Below are 12264 nucleotides of genomic sequence, written 5' to 3' on the forward strand. Positions count from 1 at the left end.
CAGGACTGGGTATTAATTTACCTGCTGCTTTAGCTCATCAAGAAACACTCACACCTTGCTCTGTAATGGATCACGCAGAGACCAAAGTTTTTCGCTAACTGCCAGATCAGCGCTCACTGCATTAAAACCCTCAACTGAATGGAGGGAGGTGGAATTGAAACAGGGGTTTATCCCTTTGAGGGAGAAAGGTGGGGTGGTGGTGGTAACTAAGAAGGAAATCTGAGCTCTGCTTCTTGCATCTCCAGGAAGCCATGTAGTTTTTTCCTACCTTCTCTTCCCCTTGCACAATGGATAGTGCCCGTTCCCCCAAGGACACTGGAAGTCTGTAAGAAACACTGAGCTGGACACTTCTGTCAAGTGACACAGGTGGGGGAGGCACAGATCAACCATGTCCTTCTTCTTATTTCAACTTGCAAAAAAATCAGAGGGAGTTGCCTCAAAATGGATGACAGGGAGAGCTTGTCACCTTCCACTGGACACAGCTGATGCATTAGCGCAACAAGTGTTGGGTTGGACTTGAGTGGGCTTCCTTCAACACCCAGGAACACAACCTGGCTCAAAGGAGGTGTTAAACCAAACACTGAGCCACTGAGGGAAAGGACAGGATTAATTTTGGCAAAAAAAAACAACCCTTCCCTGAAACAAAAGCTTTTGAGGGCAGTCACAAACCACAGCTTTGTGGCAGCTTTGTTTGAGGTGGACTAAAAGGGCTGTGTCCCCTGAGTCTTGCCCTCCCCTCACCACAGTGTTCTTGCTGTTTTCCACATACCAGCTTTGGTAGGCGGTAGGAAATCTCCTGACCTCCTTCATTCAATGGCACTGCCTGGTAAGGACATCCTGCTCATGCAGGGTGGAAAATAAACACACCAGGGAACTACTCAGATTTTGGCAGAAAGTCAACAGGACTTGGGTGCAAGGAGATGTAAAACATTTGCTAAGCAAGTGTATGAAGATTGGTGTCAGAACTTGGTTTAATCCATTGGGCCCTCCTTCCCTCCTGCCTAAGCCTACTCTCCCAGCTGCAAAGCAGAATCTGGGGAGAAAAAAAAGCTGTTTCCTACCCAGCAGGGACTCCCATGAGGTACAAGCAAAAGGTACAAACATGGGTGGACCTGCTGGCCCCTGCCACATGTATGCACTTTGCAATGGAGATGTTTCCCCCAGGGCTGAGTGATTGCTTGCAGAAACTACTGCAGGCAGAACCACGTCACTACATTGACAGCGCCTTGCAGAAAACGCTGAGCAAGCAACCCAGGAGCATGCACGTTGGGCAGGAGGATGGCATCTCCAGCAGCACTGGAGTTCACTCCACGGAAATAGCCTCATGTCAGCAGCCAGGCGAAAATGATACACATTTTAACACCACAGTCCACAAACAGTCATTTCAGGAACAAAGTCTGAAGTCTGGTTTGGAATCAAAGTCTAAGGAAGGAAGAATTAGGCTTTGCAGGAGCAAATGGGTTTCTGGTACCCCACTGCATCCACCCAATGCTTCGGGATGATGCAGCGTGGCTGCTCCCAACACCTTTCTTCAGCAAAAGCCACGCAAAGATACCTTTACACAAAATATCACCAACCCCAAATAACTCCCAATGTCATAAGGGCAGAGGGAGGCTACCCATCACCACCCACCTTGGGAGTCGAAATCTTTTTTACCTCAGTCCTGAGAAATCATTACACTGATTCCCTCGGGGCAATTTTCTGCTCCAAATCACTGAAGCATCACTAGGTTTTTGCTGAGCAAGACCCCCAGCACCTATCTGATGCACATAATGACAGGAAGAGCAGTCAAAACACTGTGCAGCATGAGAAGACTTCTCATCTCTACTTGGGAGTTGCAAGGCACAGAGTGATCTTATTAAAAAGGGTCCTCTTGAACTGAAGGGCTTCAGCCTGCTGAAGCATGGGACCTTGCTGCTGATCTGAGACAAAACTCTGCTCTCCCAATTTGGAGCTGCTGACAGATCACTGAGGCTGTGTCATTATCCAACAGCTGCTAAATTACAGCCAAGATCCCGTGTAGCAACTCTGGGTCTAGGTGTTAGCAGTTGCTGGGCTCCTAACTCATAATTAGATACATAGGGAATATCTTCCCCAAGGCTGAAGGCTGCTATAAATCTCAGCTCTTTATCTCTGCCTCTCCCCTTTTTAAAACCTAAAATGAAAGTATATATGAAAAGATGGGATGTGTCAAAATAGTCTGCATAAACACCAAGTGATTTACCAGACAGTCTGTTTGCCTAACTGTCAAAACCACCGGGCTTATATACGAAACTGTGTATGCAACTGAAGTTATTTGCAAACACTTAGTTATGTCCCTATATAGCTATTTGTACATGTAATTTTATAATATAAAATGACAGAAATTGTACACTGAATTGGGGTAATTGCCCTCTAATTTGGAGGGTAATTGCATGCAGCAATTAAGCAACTGTGGATGCATTCTTGCACATGTGATTATGAAAGTCGGGCCCTTTGTTTGAGGTTTGGGGTTGTTTTCAAGAGCCATCCCTCAAACCGCAGCATGGTTGAGCAGAGCTGGAAAATAAGAGGCTGCTGCAGTGCAGCCTTCTGGGATGAGCCACTTTCCATTGCTCAGCACCTGCAGGGATCCTAAACCAGCTGCCTTCGAACCCTGAGCTGCATTTTGGCACATTCTTCAATGGGGGAAACCAATATCTAAGCATGTGTAGAGGACACCTGGGGCATTGCTAGAGAGGAAAAGAGGGCTGCAGCCCCCAACTCACTCTCTCCCAGAGAACTGCCCAGAACTAGGACTGCAGGACTGCAAATTAAAGAAATTCAAACAGTTATGGCTAGCATTTCAGATCCCAAAATAAAGCCAGAGGAAGGTTTGCAACTGGAAAAGTTTGGAAAATGTTGCTCTGGAGAGACCACCCAGTTGCATCTCTACAGAGCCGATACTGAATCCGCAACTAGTAAGTATTGCTCCAACACTTATTCCCCAAGCAAGGTGATTTCACTGCTGTTGTACTTAAATAATAGGGTCTAAATAAATTTTTAGGCAAAGCATCAAACTAGCGATGACATCTGTGGTTAAGTACGTAACTGTACATGAGGATTTAAAGACCTGTTGCGTGCAACCCATTCTTTCACAAAAAACCTTGAAACAGTAGAGCCCCACTTAACAGAAAGGCACCTCTTTGACTCTGCAGAGCCCTTTTCTCAAGCCAAAACTTCACCCCACCTTCAGGGACCTCCATGGCCAGTGAATGTCCAGGCACAGATGATCAAGTATCCAGCCAGCTGGATGCAGAGATGGGCACTACCCTGGCTAATTAAAAAACCCTGGTAACACATCCACCACTGCAAAATGGTTTGGTTCTTAAGCCATATCAGGTAAGAACAGGCCCATATAGCACTGAGAACAGTAACAGTGTAACATCACGGGAAGATATTACTTTGGATTTTGTTTTCTGTCAATACATTTGGCATATCCCACAATAAAAGAGTTCTAAGTTTCTAGTCAATCAATGGCTGTTAATCTATTATCTCAGCACATATTGCCATGGTAACCTGCAATGATGCCATTGACAACCAGTCTCAAAAGGACAGGAGGCTTTAAGTCATTTTCTTTTAAAATTAAAAAAGGAACTTTAATATTAAAGAAATACATCCTCCCTGCTCACCAGGGATGACAACTCAGGGCTTCTATATTCACACCATGACTCACGCTTCACAGCTTCCACGGACATCTGTGTAGCAATCCCCCCCCATGTATCTCTTTTTTAACTTGGGCTTAAGTCAGTAAAAGATAACTAGGAAATTATTCAAAAGAATTAGATCTTTATGAGAATTTTCCCCCAAACTGCTAGTAAAAACTGTTTTGTAAAATATACAGAGCATGTTTTAAGAGTCACTATTACCAGCTTGGGGAAAGGATGCAGTAACAGTTTAATTCTTCTGAATAATTTCCCTGGTATTTTAAGTCAAATAGGGTAGATAGAAGAAGGATCTGGAGAAGGACATGCAGTATCCCAGTTCCTTACAAGTCGATAAAACTAGGCAGATTCCTGTTTAGGGAAGACAGAGCTAGGCGAGATGTCAGCATTGTTCAATCTAGTGAAATACTAAGCGTACACACACACAACACATGCAGAGCTGATGAGATTAATCTCTTGGCCCAAAGGGGAGGATCACTCAGGAAAAGGTTTAGTAAATCATTCCTCTGGCCAGGCAGAGCAATCCAAGGAGGTTTGGCCAGGTCACCAGCTGGACTGGTGTGAGGCAAGACAGAAATGTTGCCAGAAGTTAATCAATTTCTGGAAGCAGAGCATTTTTGACTTGAACTCAGCTGGTCATTTCTATATTTTATTTAAAGCAGAGATCATTTTAGTTATCCATTAGAAAAATCCTATTTTGTTGCATTTCAGTTAAGGACAAAGCCAAAATGTAATTAGATTTCTCCCTTCGCATCGCTAACCGTATCTGTCTCCCCCAAAAAGGTTTTAGTTCCTTAATAAAACCATCAGGGAGATCAATCAAAAGCATTTAATGCCGTGGTGCTTCTGCAGTTCATGTTTAAATGCACTCTGGGTCACAAACGAGGCAATTTGAACAGCAGAGCTCAAACTGGATTAGTAGTAACACGCCAAAAAGGCCTAATTCCTTTTTATATTTTTACAGATGCACAGTCCTCCGCTATACCCAAGAGGATAAAAACAAAATCAAGTCAGCCTCAACAAACACAAGTCACACATCCAAAAAGGGCACCATCGCCAAGTGACCGCCTGCCCATGCTGTGGGGTGAAGGAGAAAGCTGTGATGCTGCAGATCACTCATCCAAACTTCCCCAACATGCTGGGCTGCTGTCTATCCAGCCCCAAGGACGCCACCTCATGAAGGACTTTTGCCATAAGCAAAACAGGTGAATGCTTACCACTCCTCCAACCGCCCTGCTCATTAGGAGACACCTCCTTACATCCTTTGCAAGAGAATGCCTTGCCCTCTACAGGATTTCCATAGAGGAGAGGGTTGTATTTACCCCTCAGACTATGAGTTTTCAAACAAGCATATAGTTATTGAGGGTTTTCTTTTTCTTAAATTTGAGGTGTGCATTTATAAAAGCATTAAGCAGACCATTTATTTAGTTTGTAACAGCAATAAGTATTCTCTGGCATGAAAAATGGACCCTTGTGGGCTAAGCACTGTGCAAATAAGCTACCAAGAAGACTGTCTCAACTGCGACACTTTGCAGCCTCGATGATGGAAAATATTAGAGTTTAATGACAAGATTAAGATATTTCCAACTACACTCCTGAAAAATCAAGTAGAGGGCAAATTTTGACCGGATACCACAAATCACTCCATAAAATATGCAGCAAATTCTGAAATGAGATTAAAACACCATCATTTGTTCTCTTCTGTTCTCCTCAGGAGCCAGCATGAGTTCTCCAAAGAGCATGGGAGGAGGAAGCGAAATCACGTATGTTCACAAATATTTTCCATACACACAGTGAAGTTTTGGAAAGCTTTCAAAGCAAGTCTACAAAAGAAATTTCCTTCCATGCAAAGGGATGTGGATACAGGAGCATCTCCTTATGGAGTTCAGAATTTAAGGAACAGCAATAACCACATGGCGACATCTTTCCCAGTTCTTTCACATGTACCTGCTCCATCCCACCATCCTCAAACTCCCATGCGGCAACCACCAGCAGAAATACTTTTCAGAGCTCCTGATTTCTAAGGTCTTCTCCAGGGAGAAACTGACGTGTGTCTAAAACACCACAGAACACCTGGCAAGCCACAGAGAACTTCAGTACCCAAACAGCAGCACCTCGATTCATAATCTACACGTGGTCCTCTGAGATTTATCAGCAGGGACATTTCAAATATGCTTTAAAATGTGCTGAGTCTACTAAGATTGGGCCCCAAGTGCTTTTCTATTGATTCTGCTTGACATTTCCAAATACCACAATTCCAAATTTAATTCACTGGTAATTGGAAAAACTGTAATGCATGTAAATGGACAAGAAGATGTTGAAAGTCCAAAAGGTCAAGCATCAGGAAAGCGTGCCCCCAAGAACTAAATGATGTTTGTTTGTCTTCTTGTCACCCTCTTCCACTTGAATAATCAAAGCTCAGAGCTGGGCAGTTTTCTCAACAGGATGGAGGAAGAAAGGAAATAAGCACAAACACTCTAAACTGTGGGTTCAAAATCACTGTTTTAAACTGACCAAAATTCAAATACACCATAGAAATGACTCACTTGATCAGCAGATTACATGAGCAAGTGAGAAACTCAGGGAAGGATTAATTTGATAACTTTGTCAGTAGAAGAAGATTTTCTCTATCTAGAAATCGGGTTTCTAAGATCACCTTTCTGCTACTCCATAGCTTTACAGGCATTGAGCTTCTCCTTGCCAGCCAGGCGTAGGGGAGGCAGTGGCAAAGAGAAAACCTCACCAGATGTGTGAGTTCAAACTTCAGTTCCTCTGTGGACATTTGCTGGCTGATCCCAACTGGGGTCTCTATCCATCTGAGAAAACCAGACTTCTGCTTCAGAGGAACCAAGGGTTTCAGCAAGAAGAACTGCTGTGGGACCATGCTGGGGATACTCACATAGAGCTCTCTACATAGAGCCTTGAGTTGCAACAAAGCCCATCACTCCCTACAGCATGCTTGAGGGTTCAATGTATTGATGGGTAATTAAGCAATTTCGGGCAAAGACCATTTGCATATTATACAAAATTCCCGTATTTCTCCATGTTGTAGAGAATAAAACATGCCAATTTTAGCTGCCAGTATGACCTGGATTCCCCAGCATGTAAGCAATCCCTGATGCTCTGACACCCTAGTGCATTTTAGCTCAGAAGGTAAAAATATGATCAAAGTACACTGCACAAACAAGCACTAGCACAATTTATAGCCAATTACACTGATGAAGGACAAGCATGCATTACCACATCCCAATCAGAGTTCCTTCAGTTCAGGCCACAGCAGTATGTATGAAAATACCTGATAACTCCTTAAAGCAAGCAACATCTTTTACATTACATCCTAGATCTTCAAATCACTCAGGTTTTATAAAAGAAGAAAACACGGACTTTTAAAAGCCTCTTTCCCAGCATACACTGGTATTTCAAGAGTTAACAAGCTTCAGTCAAAGCATGGGAAGGCAGCTGAACCTAGACTGAAAGAGAAGGGAGACAGGAAGAAAAGCAACTCTCTAGCCCTTGCAATCACACACTAGCCTTAAGCCCTCCAAAAGGAAGTAAAGACATTCCTAAAATTCTTTGAGGATGAGAAGCAAGTTGTCAGCTGAATCAGAAGTCCATTTCTCCCATCTTTATGCTCTTAATAGCAAATCCCACATGAGCAATTTTAAAAGCCTCTTTTACAATGGATTTTTCTCCCAAGTGGCTACCGCATATCTAGGACCTGTCTCTTGTTTACAGAAATGTACCTTTCTCCTTTGGGTCTATTGAAAAAAGCTCCCGTCAAATGACCTGAGGAAGGAATGTAGCACAACCCAATACCATCATGCAATTTCCAGTGATTGTTTCTGTTACAATAATGAAAGGCATGGAAGAAATGGCTGGATAACTGCAGTGATTCTCTAAGGACAAGTTATAAAAGAGATGCTGGATACATATTATGTAAAGGGGGGGGGAATGAAGTCCCATATTAGCTTTCCTCTTGATTACCTGCACTCACCAGCATCCGGATTCCACTTTGAAATAAAAATGTTTCTGAGCAGATTGTCCCAGAAAGTTGAAACTCTGCCTGTTTCAGAGGTGGAAAGCAGAAAAATGAATATATGCTCTTGGACAGGTCTTCTCCATCCTAGTGTTTTACAGTTTTCTCAGGCCATAAGGAAGACTAAAACACTTTGGACCGCAGTGTGCACATGGTATGTAAAGAGAAGCACTTACCCTCCCATCTGTGTCCAAGCTTTCTGGATGACATGAGCTCAACAGCTCCACCTCAGAAACTGGGTACATTCCCTTCCAGTTCAACTTCCTATTTAGATGCCTGTTCCCATGGTGACCAGGCTCCAATATTACATAAACCAACATCAAGTAATATTCTAAGATTCAGTCCTGTACTCCTAGACAATTTCCTAACCTCAAGATAGGTGGGAACTTCCACAAGCCCTATCCCTGACACTGTTCCCATGTATTCAGATGCATATATGAGAATAAGGAAACAGAGGTGCCCTTGTCTGGGCAGTTGCGGAGATATCACAAGTATTTAAATGGATTTCTCACTGGACATTTAATGAGAACCCAAGAGAAGAGAAGGCTCTGGGGAGACCTTATTGTAGCCTGAAGTTCACTGCCAGATCCTTCTTCCAGCCCTTCTTGTGGATGGACTTCACATTTGCTAGTCTGCAGTCAACTGGGACCTCCCTGGTTACCAAGGACTGTTGATAAATGATTGAAAGTGGCTTGGTTGATGAATGATACATGATCAAAAGTGGTTCCTCCCTCTACTAACCTGAACACTTAGTGGAGAGACCTTCCCTGGTATCAGAGAGTAGGTCAGACCTTGATAAAGCAAACCTTTTCAAAACAATTTTTCTCTTCCTTCTCCTCCAGGTTTCAGTAAGAAGGCAACCAAAGACTAATTCATCCTTGTTTAAACCACCTTGCAAAAAATCTTTCAAATACTCCCTTCATAAACTGCAAAATTATTTTAGGCTGCAGTCAAACTCTTTCTCCTCAAAAGCTTCATCGGCAAGATGCAGTAATCACTTGTTTACCTCTGTGTGCATGAGTTGTAAGATTAGCGAGGTGCCTGCAGGAACATACACACAGAGGTCTGGCAGCTACATGGAGATGAGCAAACTGCAACTCTGAACACATCTTCTCACTGCCTCCCCCTGCTCGGGGACACAGGCGTGCAAACTACTCCCACCTCTCCAATAAAAGGGTACTGCATGAGACATTACTGTATACTGCTGTTAATCAGCATGAACAGAAATGGAGGACATACCATGAATAAATCCAATTTTTCACTAAATAAAATAATAAAAAATTCCAAGGTAACATAGAAAGTTTCTCTGCAACTGCAGCCAGTTGAGCAATAAAACCACTAAGCTACCCACTAGGTTTGAACACACAGGTCTCGGTGCTCTTCAGCCAATTTTCCTGAACTTTGGTAAAGCATTGTAGCTATCTGAGAAGAGCAAACAAAACTTTTGATAACTTTTCGGAGAGTAAAGGACTGTCCACACCAAGCAGGTGAACACACCTACCCGGGGCAAGACAGCCACAGGGACAGGAAACTCTCCACCTGTCACAGCTTTCTTTTTGAGGTCAGAGCAAACATAGGCAGAGTTTCAGCCCACCACTACATGTACACATTTCCCGTGGGTATCACATCAGAGTTTAACCCTTTCAATTTAAATACTCTAGTATAGAATTCACTTTCTTTAATAAAATAACTCCAGGGAAACATAATCTATTATTCTAGCTATCCTGGGATCTCTGTGACCACTGATATGCACCCATCTTAATGCTGAATTAAGACTGAAGAATAATATTGTTGATCAATCTCCCCATCTCTAAGACGGCCCATACTTTGCAAGGGTGAGACAACTGATAAAGAGTGGAACAAGTGGTGAACCAAAAGTGATGAAGGGTGAATCACACATGGTGAAATTTAGGTTCAAAACAAACATGGGAAAGACAGTTCCCTATGCAAAGGGCAGGTGATGTGGAGAACCCCTTCTCAGAAGATGCCCCATCTTCTGTGCACTTGCTTGTTCTGCCATTCCTCTCCAGGGATCTTTTGGCAACAGATAGGGTCAAGCCACCAGGCCGGGTGGGCTTTTGGTCTGTCCCAGTCTGGCCATTGCCTAGTTCCTATACTAAATGTCTTCAAACTAAAAAAATATTTAAAAATACTTCAAATGCTGCAAGGCCCAAGCAGCTACTGATAAACCAAATGCAGTGTGTTACTAACTGTGTCTTTGCTCTTGATTTTCATTTGACCTATCTACAGTCTGCATTTCTTTTCATGTTGGGATTTGAGGAACCCAATCCCTTTGAACAACTGCCCTGAGCCTGTAAATGCCATTTAGAGCCAACAGCTGCTGGGAGAAGGACACAACTCTTTCACAAGCTCCTCCCTGGACAACTCATCCCCGCTCCCCTTCAGATGAATGCCTGCAACAGTTTCCCAGTGGGCAGAGATTTTGCACAGGATTTTCATTCATTGTTCGCTGGTATTTTCCATCTTAACAAGTTTTTAATGTTTTATGTAGCAAGGATGCCCCTGCCATTTTAAAGAGGGAAGTATGCAGTAGTAATTATTCATTAACAACACATCATAAGTGACCTTTAGCTGAAGCGGAGGAAGTCGCCATGCCTGCCTGGCTGTATTATGGAAGAAGATGTGGGCCAAGATTTTCAAAGGGAGTAAAGACTTTCATGCAGGGTAGTCAGCCTAACCTATCTTGAAAAGGTGTCTGATTCCTGAGGTGACAAAAAATGCCAAAAATGTCTCAAGTATCCACAAGCCACTACACAGTTTTGAAAAATCTAAGGAGAGAAGCCACCACAGTGCTCGGTCCAGGCTGGCATCTCACAACCACCTTTGATCCATAGCAAGGTATCAGCATACTGTCCTTGCCATAAGACAGACATTTCTAGCATGAGATAACTAGATTAGCTATCTCCCCACAAATACTGAGCAATACTGGTGTTTCTATCAAAATGTAGTTCTACATATTGATTCAAAGCAAGGAAAAACCTACAAGCCTTGCCGCAAGAGTTGGAGCCCCTTGTTCACAGCAGGCTTTTCTAGCGGGGTACGGACTACATGATAGTTATGCTGATACAAGCCACACATTCCTAGCATGGCAAAAATAAAAGTCCTGCCCTTGTGCCACTGTTTTTTCAGAAGGAGATAATTCAGCTTTTTTTATTCTTGGAAGAGGACTAGTCCCATCTTTAGGCTGCCGTCTCAGGCATACACGGATGCATGCAGGAAGCAGACCACCATACACATAAGTAAGGAGCAGAGCCAAGACAGAGCCAAGCACGGTCCAGACATCAGAATCATTTGTGAAGTAAAAATAACATGCATCACTTTATGCACAATTACACTTTCAAAAGTAGAAATGTTAGGAAATTTTTTTGAAGACAGCCAGCAACGTTTTGCAAGGATCGCTGACTCAAGCCCTTGATCTGGCTGTTTAGCTGATGACTGGAAAACAGCCCTAGCTATGTTTATTCTTTAGACAAAGTCCAGCTAAAAATGCATACAGGCTTAAATAATCTGTGTAACAATGACCTCAAAATCCTAAATACAACACTGCATTGCATGCAGGTTTCCCAACAGGATAAAGCATTGTCAGGACTGATACCCAGCCATCCCCTTTTGATGCACATTCTACTAACACTGTGTTACCATCTTTATATCACCATCACTGCTCTTGGAAGTAATACACTATTTCGTTTCCATTTGCATTTCAATACAGCCCCAAGGGCTTAACATACGTCTGGTCCTCACTGCGCTAGTTTCTTTCCAAAGAGGCTATTGCCTAAAGAAGGTGAGACAAAGGATGCACCATGTCTTGAGAACCTCACACATCAGTTCTCAGATGAAATCGTGAGCAGAGCCTCCCACATCCTAGCCTGGCGAAGCACCCCAGTTTACTTTGTAGCTCTCCATGCTGGTGCTGCTTTACAAACAGCAGCAAATATCATTATCCCAGTTAGCACAGGTGGGGATAGTCAGAGGAAGAGGCACAGCTCCAAGCCCAAGGTTATACATCAGGTCAGGAACAAGCCACTAGGAATATTTGACTCATCAATGTCAGAAGACGCCAAACTTTCCATGTTACCTAAACAACAAAAGTTTAACATAAGACACTGTAACACATATGCAGAGTACATCTTGGGAATTACAGATCATGCATGCAAGGCTTGTGGTTTCATATCCATCACGCTGCTGTAAGTGCCCCTCTCTTCTCCCCCTGCACAGCCCAATCCAGCAACAGTTTTGCTCCCATCATGGATGATACCTTCAGTGGGAAAGAAAGACTTAATATATTTTAAGACATTAATAAAGTATTATTATTTAGGATTTGTGAGCTTTTCCAAGTAGTGAAATACTGTTTTTTTCCAGACCAAGAAGTGTTTTTGTTCATGCACTCAGCATCTCCCACGCCAACGCTGGCCTTAACCCCCATTCAAACCCACCACGCTGAGGCTGAGCACAGGCAGAGATGATAAACAAGACCAAGTGCCTCAGACCAGGGACACAGCTGATTAACCCTCTCTCCTGCTTGGA

The sequence above is a fragment of the Nestor notabilis genome, unplaced genomic scaffold, assembly GCF_000696875.1.
Source record: "Nestor notabilis isolate BGI_N333 unplaced genomic scaffold, ASM69687v1 scaffold7455, whole genome shotgun sequence".
Classification (NCBI taxonomy): Eukaryota; Metazoa; Chordata; class Aves; order Psittaciformes; family Psittacidae; genus Nestor; species Nestor notabilis.